The following is a 15281-nucleotide window of genomic DNA, read 5'->3' as shown; positions in this document are numbered from 1 at the left end:
TGTGTCTGTGTTAGTGGTCAGTGTAGGAATCAAGTGGGTTTGTGTAGTGGTCAGGTGCTGCAAGTGGTTAGCTGCTCCTTCCTGTTGCTGTTTTGTCCATGATGGTTGTATCACTGTCAAGATATGTTTTTACTTAATAAAGTCTACGCTTCACCTTCGCTGTTGGAGTGTGGTTGATACTTCTTTTTTGTCTAGTGGTCATATGGGCCTGTGTAGTGGTCAGGTAGGTCAGTGTAGGATTTGGGTAGGTTATTGTAGTAGTCAGATGGGTCAGTGTAGTGGTCAGGTAGGCCAGTGTAGTGGTCAGGTAGGTGAATGTGGGAATCAGGTAGATCTGTGTAGCCTCCACCCCGCCACTTCTACCGTAGACATGGGCAGTACAAAGGGGGTGAAGTCAGGGGCGGAGCCAATGGGGGGTGGCAAAATGAGGTTTGGCCTAGGGCAATGATGGCAACCCTTGGTACCCCAAATGTATTGGAACTACATTTCCCATGATGCTCATGCACTCTGCAGTGTAGTTGAGCATCATGCGAAATATAATTACAAAACATCTGGAGTGCCAAGATTTCCCATCACTGGCCTAGGGTGTTCTTGCACCAGCCCTGGGCTCAGGTAAGTATTAGGGGGTGCTTGGGCCGCTGCTACACACAGGAGGCTTTTTATCCTAATTCATACAATGCATTAACATAAAAAAACCTTCTGACTTTGCAACTCCTATAGCACGTTATACTTACCTGCTCTGTGCAGTTGGTTTTGCACAGAGTGGCCCAGATCCTCCTCTTTTCGGGTCCCCTTCTGTGCTCCTGTTCCCTCCTTCCTGTTGAATGCCCCCACAGCAAGCAGCTCAGCTTGCTATGGGGACACCCGAGCTGAGTCACAGCTTAGTGTGTCCTTTCAGACATGGAGCTGCGACCCGGTCATGCCCCAGCCCCCCTCTCTCCTGATTGGCTGACTGATTTTGAGTGGCAGGAGCCAATCACACCGCGCTGCTGTCTCAGGCAATGAGGAGGGGAGTCCCGGGCAGCTGAGAAAATCCTGCAACATCACTGGATAAAGATGGGCTCAGGTAGCTCCAGCCATCTATAGTTTCATCTCTTCCCCTAGTGAAAGCCCCTCCCACAGTATGGTAAAACACAATTTAGGCACACAGTTAACCCTTTGATCACCCCTGATGTTAAACTCTTCACAGGCAGTGTACTTAGTACAGGGACAGTACATATTTTTAGCAATGATCACTGTATTAATGTAACTGGTCCCCAAAAAGTGTCAGTAAGTGTCAGAATTTCCACTGCAATACTGATACCGATATTGATATTGATATCCCGCTATAAGTCGCTGATCTCTGCCATTACTAGTAAAAATGTCCCACAGTTCGTAGACTCTGTAACTATTCCGCAAACCAATCAATCTATGCTTACTGGTAATTCTTTTTACCAAAAAAATTCAGCAGAATCCATATTGGCCTAAAGTTATGAAGAAATTCAATTTTTTTTATTGGATTTTTTTTATAGCAGAAAGTAAAAAATATTGTTTTTTTTGTTTTTCAAAATTATCAGTTTTTTTTTTTTTGTTTATAGCGCAAAAAATAAAAAACTCAGACGTAATCAAGCACCACCAAAAGAAAGCTCTATTTGTGGGGTAAAAAAAAAAAAGGACATGCATTTTATTTTAGTACAGAATCGCACAACCGTGCAAATGTCAGTTAATGTATCGCAAAATATGGCTTGGTCCTGAAGGGGGGTAAATCTTCCGGAGGTCAAGTGGTAATACGTTTTCAGACAAGATTTAGAGATATACCAAATAAAAGCCCAATTTGTCCTGAACAAAACTCGGTATAATCCACCTGGATGCACAAAGTAGCTGTGATGATATGTATGGTTTTATTAACACATATCAAAGTTGCCAAATTGTGCTTAGGCATTCATGGTTTAGCTGTGGTTTCTCCCTTTTGTCAATAGGTGGCACTGTTACCTTTGGCATTAGTGTGATGAATTACAGTGAGTCTAGGTTATAAATGTGTATACTTTTCTCAGCCAATCACACTAGTCGCTGAACATGCTGGGAGAAGGTATTAATTTTGGAGGAAGTCAGGTGATCTTTGTCCTTTCCACCCAGACGGGTGGGTGTGTGAGGAACAGTTGCTGATGGGTAGGCATGTGCTCAGGGCTCTGTATGGGGGAGCCTGCACATTACCTGGAAGCATGAAGGAAAGAATGGAGACCTGGGATGAAGTACCAGAGGTTATTCAGCCATGAACTGGGGAACCATGGAGAGCCTGGGAAAGTGTCATGATGGAATCATCCAGAGAGTTCATGCCCCTCCTGTGAGTTGAATATTGATGCTATAGGGGACAGCTTATGCTACAAAGTACAGATTGCTTTTTCCAGCGTAAAGGCTCTTTTTTTCTGTACTGCTGTTTAACTTTTTCACATTTTTGTGTAAGGAGCCTGCCAATCTGCTGTTTTTGACTAAGGGTGTCCTGTGCCCTACCCCTTTCTCCCACATTTTTCCTGTTGTGAGAAATAAACTTCTCTTTGTTCCAGCATAAAAGTGCCTGGCGCCCATCTTTCTACCTTATACACCACCCACCATGTCTAGTAACCTGCACCCTGAGGAGGAATGTTGGCCCTCCCTGTCTCTGGGGGTGACCACCAGGCCTCTGGAGGTTGGGGGGGGGGGGCGCTATATGTGTATAGCCGATGGCTGATGTGATGTTCTTGACATATTTAACACCGCTATCATTTTTTATTTTGTGAATACTTTCATTTTTTTTAAACATTAGGCCTTTTTTTTCTGCTTTACAATTATAGACTATTTTTTTTCTACTGCTTCTTTCTCTAGTCCACAATTCTAAACTTATTTTTTTTTTCTTTCAGAAAAGTGTTCTTGGAACTGGATTCATGCCTGTCACAGCCTTGTAATGGAGATAGCAACAATCTCTTTATTGTTTTTACAGGTGCTAGAGAGGTTTTTAAGGCCATTCATGAAGGCAGATACAAATAACTGGTTTTGTTACTCATATTTGGTAATTGTTATCAAATGCTATTCATGTCGCCAAGCAATGTGGTTAAATTCTATAGCAATTCTACATAGCACTAATTACAAATTCTGACATCATATAGCCATGGTCATATACTATAACTGTAATACAAGCAGGAACAAGGAAATATTGTATTAGAATGCACTAATTACTATCTTGTTTATCCGGACATAACAAGCCATGCCATGGCCATCTGTTAAGTGCCTTATATACAGTATCAAGAACTGTCAAGCCCAGCACCCAATACGACTAGGAATTTTGAAGAGGAGAACAAAATCATTTATTTTAATTTGTGGTATGTGAAGACAAACATTGGGATATAATTATGTTGTGTCCCATAAGAATGGCAACCTAACAACTAATAAACACAACCTAATAAACAGATAATATAGTAGATACAATCGCGACACAAGTCATATTGTAATTGAATGGTTGTAAAAACTACCTTTCCTTTTAATCTGCAGCCCTGTAATTTTCTGTAAAGTGGAATGCAATATGTCTACCTAAAGGGGATCTTTACACAGAATGTGAACAGAATGCCCCCCAGAAACATAATTTCCTGCTTGTGTGATTGGCTCATTGATTTTCCCAGAAATCCACACTAAGATACAAGCCATATTTTTGGCATCCCCTGCAACAAAAATGTAATTCCTTGTAAAATACTCCCAATAGGAAATAATATCTAAAAGGATGCAGACCCAGTAACTTTTTTCATTAGAGCCCTGTTTCTGCAGCAGTTATGAAACCACTCCCATTAGACCCACTCAGCACAGGGGCACAGAGGAACAAACAGCAATTTCTTAAGATTATAGATCAACCAGAGCGGAATGTTTTTTTTCCTCAACAAAAGTGGAGTTATGCTTTCAGTATAAAAAAGTACAAAAAATATTTCAGAGGATTTACAGTAGTGGAGGATACTTTGACTTTCAAATAAAAAATTGGACTTGTTTCCAAAATGCATCAGGCTTGTCTATATGTTCATTTGCAAAGTTCAAACGCTGATTTTTGTGGTGAAGACGTAGAAGAGGTTTTCTTCTGATGAGTCTTCCATGAAGACCATATTTGTACAAGTATCTCTTTATAGTGGAATAGTGTACCAAAACTCCAGTGACTGCCAGATCTTTCTGGAGGGATCGTGCAGTCAAACGTGGGTTTTAAATTGTTTCTCTCACAATCCTGCGAGCTGTTCTGTATGATATTTTTCTTGGTCTTCCAGTTCTTGCTTTAACTTCCACTGTTCCTGATGACTGCCATTTCTTAATTACATTCCGAACAAAGGATACTGACATCTGAAAACGCTTTGCTATCTTCTTATAACCTTCTCCAGCTTTGTGAGCGTCAACTATTTTCAGTTTCAGTTTTCTAGACAACTGCTTAGAAGATCCCATGGTGCTGATTGTTGGGGCAAGGTCAGATGAGTCTGGGCATTTAAAACCTTTGAGATTGACATAACCTGGTCTTCCCAGACGATGATTGAGAACAATCCATGACACTGGCAGGTCTCAGCAAGGAGGCAGTGCATGCTATAAATTCTGCAGGGTGCCCAAACTTTTGCAGATGCCATTTTTTTGTTTTCTGTAATTTTGAAAGTGTCAATGATGGAAATAAAATCTAACTTTTGTTGACATATTATAAGAAAGTCTAATCTGTAATTTGATGCCTTTTGGAGATTTTTCCATCTTTCCTTGGCTTCTTTATGCACATTAATACAAATTTTTACCTGGGGTGCCCAAACTTTCGATCATCACTGTAGATGTGAGTAATAAATAGGAATGTGTCCAAATAATTACACATGGAACAAATGGTGTCAATAGGTAAGTGTAACAAATAAAATAGAAATATCAGCAAAGAACATATCTTACTTCCCAAATAAATACAATAGTATTGTTAAAGTGCTTAGTGCAAAAATGTGTGAGTTCAAACAGTCCAACTACAAGCCCGATTCCCAAAAAATTGGGACACTGTACAAATTGTGAATAAAAACAGAATGCAATGATGTGGAAGTTTCAAATTTCAATATTTTATTGAGAATACAACATAGATGACATATCAAATGTTTAAACTGAGAAAATGTATCCTTTTAAGGGAAAAATAAGTTGATTTTAAATGTCATGGCATCAACACATCTCAAAAAAGTTGGGACAAGGCCATGTTTACCACTGTGTGGCATCCCCTCTTCTTTTCATAACAGTCTGCAAACGTCTGGGGACTGAGGAGACAAGTTGCTCAAGTTTAGGAATAGGAATGTTGTCCCATTCTTGTCTAATACAGGCTTCAAGTTGCTCAACTGTCTTAGGTCTTTTTTGTCGCATCTTCCTCTTTATGATGCGCCAAATGTTTTCTATGGGTGAAAGATCTGGACTGCAGGCTGGCCATTTCAGTACCCGGATCCTTCTTCTACGCAGCCATGATGTTGTAACTGATGCAGTATGTGGTCTGGCATTGTCATGTTGGAAAATACAAAGTCTTCCCTGAAAGAGACAATGTCTGGATGGGAGCATATGTTGTGCTAGAACTTGGATATACCTTTCAGCATTGATGGTGCCTTTCCAGATTAGTAAGCTGCCCATGCCACACGCACTCATGCAACCCCATACCATCAGAGATGCAGGCTTCTGAACTGAGCGCTTAACTTTAGTCTGGATGATATGGCGTCCCAAAAAACTTCAAATTTTGATTCGTCTGACCACAGAACAGTTTTCCACTTTGGCACAGTCCATTTTAAATGGGCCTTGGCCCAGAGAAAATGCCTGCGCTTCTGGATCATGTTTAGATATGGCTTCTTTTTTGGCCTATAGAGTTTTAGCCGGCAACGGCAAATGGCACGGTGGATTGTGTTCACCGACAATGTTTCTGGAAGTATTCCTGAGCCCATGTTGTGATTTCCATTACAGTAGCGTTCCTGTATGTATGTGCCGTCTAAGGGCCTGAAGATCACGGGCATCCAGTATGATTTTCCAGCCTTGACCCTTACGCACAGAGATTGTTACAGATTCTCTGAATCTTTGGATGATATTATGCACTATAGATGATGATAATTTCAAACTCTTTGAAATGTTTCTCTGAGAAATTCCTTTTTGATATTGCTCCACTATTTTTCGCCGCAGCATTGGGGGAATTGGTGATCCTCTGCCCATCTTGACTTCTAGGAGACACTGCCTCTCTGAGAGGCTCTTTTTATACCCAATCATGTTGCCAATTGACCTAATAAGTTGCAAATTGGTCCTCCAGCTGTCCCTTATATGTACATATAACTTTTCTGGCCTCTTATTTCTACCTGTCCCAACTTTTTTGGAATGTGTATCCCTCATGAAATACAAAATGAGTAGGGTTGAGCGGACACCTAGATGTCCGTGTTCGACGGGTTCGGCCGAACTTTAAAAAAAAGTCCGGGTCCGTGTCCCGGACTTTTACCGAACTTTTCCCGGACACCGAACCCCATTGAAGTCAATGGGGACCCGAACTTTAAGGCACTAAAATGGCTCTAAAACACCAAAGGAAAGGGCTAGAGTGCTGCAAATGGCAGCAAAACGTAATTAAGAGCATGGCAAGTGCTCTGCAAACAAATGTGGATAGGGAAATAACTTAAAACAACAAAAAAAAACAGAAAAATAAAACAATGTTCTTCTTCATCTCTGAAGGACGAGGCCCATATGGAGTAGGAGGGAGGTTGAGGTGGTGGTGGATGTGGCGGTGACATAGGCGTGCGCACAGGGTGTGCTGGGTGTGCCTGGGCACACCCTAATCACCTAGGGCACATAGCATTGCCAGTGAGGAGATGGGAAAGATCTCCCTGGGACCTGCTCTGCTCTATTTCTCCTTGCCTACAGGTACATGGCCCCGATACATTACTCTCCCTGCTGGCAAACACATGCATGTGTATTTCAACTTTGGGGTGCACACCTTAATGCAATAGGCTGCGCACACCTATGGGCGGTGTAGGTGGAAGCGGCGGTGGAGGAGGACCAGGGCCGGATTAACAGCATCATGGGCTTGGTGCTGAGGATTTTGAAGGGCCTTAAGGGCCGTGCCTTGCCATGCACCCAGAGGAGGAAGGGTGCAGCCATGCATGCCTAATTCAACATGGGATGCTGTCTCTGAAGCCCATAAACACATCCATGCATCGCCAACTGTCCCTCCTTGTCCGGCCTTCACGCTGTGTGGGGAGGTTCTGAGGGTGCTGCCTGGGGAAGCGAGCATAGAAGCCAGACTTCTGTGTTTACAAGTGACAGAAGAGCGGTAACAGTGAATATGGCCAACCCGGGGCCTATATAAAAGGTAGGGGCCTGGAGCTGCAGCTCCAATAGCCCCTACATTAATCTGGCCCTGAGGAGGAGGACGAGGTAGCCAACACTGCTTCTTTTCAAAAATTTTAAATGAGGGTACACCCCAAAAGAGTGAGAAAGAGCAAAAATGGAACAATGGGTGGGTAAGGTCGGTATCCATTGCTATTCTGCATAAGGTACGGAAAAGTCCCGTGGGATCCATGCCTGGTTCATTTTAATGAACGTGAGCTTGTCCACATTGTCTCTGGACAGGCGGCTGCGCTTGTCTGTTATAACGCCCCCAGCCGTGCTAAATACCCGTTCAGATAATACACTGGCTGCAGGGCACGCCAGCACCTCCAAGGCGTAAAGGGCAAGCTCAGGCCATGTGCCCAATTTGGAGACCCAGAAGTTGAAGGGGGCAGACCCGTCATTCACTACATGTAGGCGTGTGCACACATACTGCTCCACCATGTTGGTAAAATGCTGCCTCCTGCTAAGACGTTCCATCTGAGCTGCTGGTGCTGCTGTTTGTTGTGGCGTGCTGACAAAGCTTTTCCACATTTCGGCCATGCTAACCCTGCCTTCTGAGGTGCTGGCGGTGCCCTGGTTGCGTTGGCGACCTCCTCCTCCTCCTCCTCTGCCTTGTGCTTCCACTGTGGCCCCGCTGTCAGATGGGAATGCCAGCAGCATGGCGTCTACCAGCGTGCGCTTGTACTCGCGCATCTTGCGATCGCGCTCCAGTGAGTGAATTAAGGACGGTACGTTGTCCTTGTAACGGGGATCCAGCAGCGTGGCCACCCAGTAATCAGCACAAGTTAGAATGTGGGCAACTCGGCGGTCGTTGTGGAGACACTGCAGCATGTAATCGCTCATGTGTGCCAGGCTGCCCAGAGGCAACGAAAGGCTGTCCTCTGTGGGAGGTGTATCGTCCGTGTCCTCTGTATCCCCCCAGCCACGCACCAGTGATGGCCATGAGCTGGCCTGGGTGCCACCCTGCTGTGAACATGGTTCCATCTCCTCCTCCAGCTCCTCCTCCTCCTCATCCTCCTCATCCTCCAGAACTGTGCCCCTGCTGGACAATTGCGTCCCTGGCGTTTGCGTGTGCAGGAACCCACCCTCGGAGCCCCTTGCGAATGACTGCCCTGAAAGCCTTGGAAATGTTACCTCTTCATCCTCCTCCTCATCCTGTGCCACATCCTCTTCCATCATCGCCCGAATTGTTTTTTCAAGGAGGCATAGAAGTGGGATAGTTAAGCTGAGAACGGCGTCATTGCCACTGGCCATGTTGGTGGAGTACTCAAAACAGCGCAACAAGGCACACAGGTCTCGCATGGAGGCCCAGTTATTGGTGGTGAAGTGGTGCTGTTCCGCAGAGCGACTCACGCGTGCGTGCTGCAGCTGAAACTCCACTATGGCCTGCTGCTGCTCGCACAGTCTTTCCAGCATGTGCAAGGTGGAGTTCCACCTTGTGGGCACGTCACATATGAGGCGGTGAGCGGGAAGGCCGAAGTTACGCTGCAGCGCTGCCAGGCGAGCAGCAGCAGGGTGAGAACGCCGAAAGTGCGCACAAACGGCCCGCACTTTCTGCAGCAGCTCTGACATATCGGGGTAGTTTTTAAGGAACCTCTGCACCACCAAATTCAGCACATGCGCCAGGCAAGGGATGTGCGTCAAACCGGCTAGGCCCAGAGCTGCTATGAGATTTCGCCCGTTATCGCACACCACCAGGCCGGGCTTGAGGCTCGCTGGCAGCAACCACTCATTTGTCTGCTGTTCCATGCTCCTCCACAACTCCTGCGCGGTGTGTGGTTTGTCCCCCAAACAGGCAAGTTGTAAAACTGCCTGCTGTCGTTTACCCCTGGCCGTGCTGAAGTTGGTGGTGAAGGTGTTACGCTGTCCGGATGAGGAGGCGGTAGAGGATGAGGAAGCGGAGTAGGAGGAGTTAGGAACAGGAGGCAAACTGAAGCGCCCTGCAATCCTCGGTGGTGGAAGGACATGCGCCAAATTGCTATCCGCCTCAGGCCCATCCGCCACTGCATTTACCCAGTGTGCCGTTAGGGAGATATAACGCCCCTGACCGTGCTTACTGGTCCACGTATCCGTAGTTAGGTGGACCTTGGCACAGATGGCGTTGCGCAGTGCACACCTGATATTTTCCCCCACTTGGTTGTGCAGGGAAGGGATGGCTTGCCTGGAAAAGTAGTGGCGGCTGGGCACGACGTACTGTGGGACAGCCACCGACATAAGGTTTTTAAAACTGTGCGTCTCCACCAGACGGAATGACAGCATTTCAAAGGCCAATAATTTTGAAATGCTGGCATTCAGGGCCAGGGATCACGGGTGGGTAGGGGGGTACTTCCTCTTCCTCTCAAGTGTTTGGGAGATGGAAAGCTGAACGCTTCCACGGGACATTGTGGAGATGGTTGTTGGTGACCCAGGTGGTGGTGTTGCTGACAGATCGTCTGTTTGCGGGGTGGCAGGTGCCGGTATCACTACAGATGTGGCTGGAGCGGCCGAGACTGCAGCAGAAGAGGAAGCAGGATGAGCCAGAGACGTTTCTTGGTTTTGAAGGTGTGTACTCCACTGCAGCTCGTGCTTTGCACTTAGATGCCTGATCATGCAGGTTGTGCTCAGGTTGAGAAGGTTTATGCCTCGCTTCAAGCTCTGATTGCACAGGGTGCAAACCACTCGTGTCCTGTCATCAGCACATTTTCTAAAGAACTTCCACGCTAGAGAACTCCTTTGAGCTGACTTTGGTGCGCTCGTTCCCTTGCTGCGTTGGGCAGTAGCGGGCGTAGTGTCTAGGGCACGGCCGCTCCGCTTCTGCACCCTGCTCCCTCTTCTGCTGTGCTGGTGGCTCTGTGCGACCACCGCCTCTTCCTCCAAACTACTCAGGTCACCTGCATGACGTTCATTCCATGTGGGGTCGAGGACCTCATCGTCCTCCACATCATCTTCCACCCAGTCTTCACCCCTGCCCTCCTTGTCGGTCTCCACAATGCTGAACGCCGCAGCAGTTGGCACCTGCGTTTCGTCATCATCGGAGACGTGCTGCGATGATCCTTGCATGTACTCATCTTGAGAAATAAGTGGTTGGGCATCGCTGCACTCAATCTCTTCCACTTCTGGGGCAGGGCTAGGTGGATGGCCCTGGGAAACCCTGCTGACAGAGTCCTCAAAAAGAATAAGAGACTGCTGTATGGCTTGGGGCTCAGACTGCTGGCCTGATTTGCAAGGGGGTGAGGTGAAAGACGGTTGGACATTGGCTGCAGGTGCCAACTCTGACCTTTCTGCAGTAGACTGGGTGGGAGACAATGTGAAGGAACTGGAGGCACTGTCAGCAGCAAACCAATCTACTATCGCCTCAACTTGTTCTGGCCTCATCACTTCTAGGGGCGTTTGATGCCCTACCAAATACTGATGCAGGTTCTGTCGCCTACTCACACTTGAGGAAGGTGTTTCACTTGTGCGTGTAGCTGGCACAGATCGACCACGTCCTCTCCTTGCAACAGGAGCTCTACCAGCAGCACCACGACCCAGGCCACGGCCCTTATTTGACGGTCTCCTCATATTTCTGTAATTTAAGATCTTGCCCTAGAAAGGTTTTTATTGAATAGCGGAATAGGAAATATGATCCAAAAAAGTGTATGTATCTCGCACGTACAAAACCACACTAGGCCCCAATTACTATTGTTTCTACCCCTAAAAGGATGGATGAGGAGTAGGAGGAGTATGGAACAGACAGCACCCTCAAATCTTCAGAAGTATGAGATGAACCCCAAAAACTTGGAAAGGTGGATCTCACACGTACCGACACAGACTATCCCGCAATTCAATTGATCCTCAAAGGTTTTTATTGAATAGCGGAATAGGAAATATGATCAAAAAAAGTGTATGTATCTCGCACGTACACAACCACACTAGGCCCCAATTACTATTGTTTGTACCCCTAAAAGGATGGTTGAGCAGTAGGAGCAGGAGTATGGAACAGGCAGCACCCTCAAATCTTCAGAAGTATGAGATGAACCCCAACAACTTGGAAAGGTGGATCTCACACGTACCGACACAGACTATCTCGCAATTGAATTGATCCCCAAAGGTTTTAATTGAATAGCGGAATAGAAAATATGATCAAAAAGAAAGTGTATGTATCTCGCACGTACACCACCACACTAGGCCCCAACTACTATTGTTTGTACCCCTAAAAGGATGGTTGAGCAGTAGGAGGAGGAGTATGGAACAGGCAGCACCCTCAAATCTTCAGAAGTATGAGATGAACCCCAAAAACTTGGAAAGGTGGATCTCTCTCACACGTACCAACACAGACTATCCCCCAATTTAACTGATCCCCAAAGGTTTTTGATTAAATAGCGGAATAGAAAATATGATCCAAAAAAAGTGTATGTATATCACACGTACACAACCACACTAGGCCCCAATTACTATTGTTTGTACCCCTAAAAGGCTAGATGAGGAGTAGGGGGGGTATGGAACAGGCAGCACCCTCAAACCTTCAGAAGTATGAGATGAACCCCAACAACTTGGAAAGGTGGATCTCTCTCACACGTACCAACACAGACTATCCCCCAATTTAACTGATCCCCAAAGGTTTTTGATTAAATAGCGGAATAGAAAATATGATCCAAAAAAAGTGTATGTATATCACACGTACACAACCACACTAGGCCCCAATTACTATTGTTTGTACCCCTAAAAGGCTAGATGAGGAGTAGGGGGAGTATGGAACAGGCAGCACCCTCAAACCTTCAGAAGTATGAGATGAACCCCAACAACTTGGAAAGGTGGATCTCTCTCACACGTACCAACACAGACTATCCCCCAATTTAACTGATCCCCAAAGGTTTTTGATTAAATAGCGGAATAGAAAATATGATCCAAAAAAAGTGTATGTATATCACACGTACACAACCACACTAGGCCCCAATTACTATTGTTTGTACCCCTAAAAGGCTAGATGAGGAGTAGGGGGAGTATGGAACAGGCAGCACCCTCAAACCTTCAGAAGTATGAGATGAACCCCAACAACTTGGAAAGGTGGATCTCTCTCACACGTACCAACACAGACTATCCCCCAATTTAACTGATCCCCAAAGGTTTTTGATTAAATAGCGGAATAGAAAATATGATCCAAAAAAAGTGTATGTATATCACACGTACACAACCACACTAGGCCCCAATTACTATTGTTTGTACCCCTAAAAGGCTAGGAGTAGGGGGAGTATGGAACAGGCAGCACCCTCAAACCTTCAGAAGTATGAGATGAACCCCAACAACTTGGAAAGGTGGATCTCTCTCACACGTACCAACACAGACTATCCCCCAATTTAACTGATCCCCAAAGGTTTTTGATTAAATAGCGGAATAGAAAATATGATCCAAAAAAAGTGTATGTATATCACACGTACACAACCACACTAGGCCCCAATTACTATTGTTTGTACCCCTAAAAGGCTAGATGAGGAGTAGGGGGGGTATGGAACAGGCAGCACCCTCAAACCTTCAGAAGTATGAGATGAACCCCAACAACTTGGAAAGGTGGATCTCTCTCACACGTACCAACACAGACTATCCCCCAATTTAACTGATCCCCAAAGGTTTTTGATTAAATAGCGGAATAGAAAATATGATCCAAAAAAAGTGTATGTATATCACACGTACACAACCACACTGGGCCCCAATTACTATTGTTTGTACCCCTAAAAGGCTAGATGAGGAGTAGGGGGAGTATGGAACAGGCAGCACCCTCAAACCTTCAGAAGTATGAGATGAACCCCAACAACTTGGAAAGGTGGATCTCTCTCACACGTACCAACACAGACTATCCCCCAATTTAACTGATCCCCAAAGGTTTTTGATTAAATAGCGGAATAGAAAATATGATCCAAAAAAAGTGTATGTATATCACACGTACACAACCACACTGGGCCCCAATTACTATTGTTTGTACCCCTAAAAGGCTAGATGAGGAGTAGGGGGAGTATGGAACAGGCAGCACCCTCAAACCTTCAGAAGTATGAGATGAACCCCAACAACTTGGAAAGGTGGATCTCTCTCACACGTACCAACACAGACTATCCCCCAATTTAACTGATCCCCAAAGGTTTTTGATTAAATAGCGGAATAGAAAATATGATCCAAAAAAAGTGTATGTATATCACACGTACACAACCACACTAGGCCCCAATTACTATTGTTTGTACCCCTAAAAGGCTAGATGAGGAGTAGGGGGGGTATGGATCAGGCAGCACCCTCAAACCTTCAGAAGTATGAGATGAACCCCAACAACTTGGAAAGGTGGATCTCTCTCACACGTACCAACACAGACTATCCCCCAATTTAACTGATCCCCAAAGGTTTTTGATTAAATAGCGGAATAGAAAATATGATCCAAAAAAAGTGTATGTATATCACACGTACACAACCACACTAGGCCCCAATTACTATTGTTTGTACCCCTAAAAGGCTAGGAGTAGGGGGAGTATGGAACAGGCAGCACCCTCAAACCTTCAGAAGTATGAGATGAACCCCAACAACTTGGAAAGGTGGATCTCTCTCACACGTACCAACACAGACTATCCCCCAATTTAACTGATCCCCAAAGGTTTTTGATTAAATAGCGGAATAGAAAATATGATCCAAAAAAAGTGTATGTATATCACACGTACACAACCACACTGGGCCCCAATTACTATTGTTTGTACCCCTAAAAGGCTAGATGAGGAGTAGGGGGAGTATGGAACAGGCAGCACCCTCAAACCTTCAGAAGTATGAGATGAACCTCAACAACTTGGAAAGGTGGATCTCTCTCACACGTACCAACACAGACTATCCCCCAATTTAACTGATCCCCAAAGGTTTTTGATTAAATAGCGGAATAGAAAATATGATCCAAAAAAAGTGTATGTATATCACACGTACACAACCACACTAGGCCCCAATTACTATTGTTTGTACCCCTAAAAGGCTAGGAGTAGGGGGAGTATGGAACAGGCAGCACCCTCAAACCTTCAGAAGTATGAGATGAACCCCAACAACTTGGAAAGGTGGATCTCTCTCACACGTACCAACACAGACTATCCCCCAATTTAACTGATCCCCAAAGGTTTTTGATTAAATAGCGGAATAGAAAATATGATCCAAAAAAAGTGTATGTATATCACACGTACACAACCACACTGGGCCCCAATTACTATTGTTTGTACCCCTAAAAGGCTAGATGAGGAGTAGGGGGAGTATGGAACAGGCAGCACCCTCAAACCTTCAGAAGTATGAGATGAACCCCAACAACTTGGAAAGGTGGATCTCTCTCACACGTACCAACACATACTATCCCCCAATTTAACTGATCCCCAAAGGTTTTTGATTAAATAGCGGAATAGAAAATATGATCCAAAAAAGTGTATGTATATCACACGTACACAACCACACTAGGCCCCAATTACTATTGTTTGTACCCCTAAAAGGCTAGATGAGGAGTAGGGGGGGTATGGAACAGGCAGCACCCTCAAACCTTCAGAAGTATGAGATGAACCCCAACAACTTGGAAAGGTGGATCTCTCTCACACGTACCAACACAGACTATCCCCCAATTTAACTGATCCCCAAAGGTTTTTGATTAAATAGCGGAATAGAAAATATGATCCAAAAAAAGTGTATGTATATCACACGTACACAACCACACTGGGCCCCAATTACTATTGTTTGTACCCCTAAAAGGCTAGATGAGGAGTAGGGGGAGTATGGAACAGGCAGCACCCTCAAACCTTCAGAAGTATGAGATGAACCCCAACAACTTGGAAAGGTGGATCTCTCTTACACGTACCAACACAGACTATCCCCCAATTTAACTGATCCCCAAAGGTTTTTGATTAAATAGCGGAATAGAAAATATGATCCAAAAAAAGTGTATGTATATCACACGTACACAACCACACTGGGCCCCAATTACTATT

The sequence above is a fragment of the Pelophylax lessonae genome (genome assembly GCF_965119305.1).
Source record: "Pelophylax lessonae genome assembly, chromosome: 4".
Classification (NCBI taxonomy): Eukaryota; Metazoa; Chordata; class Amphibia; order Anura; family Ranidae; genus Pelophylax; species Pelophylax lessonae.
Note: the sequence above shows the minus strand (reverse complement) of the source record.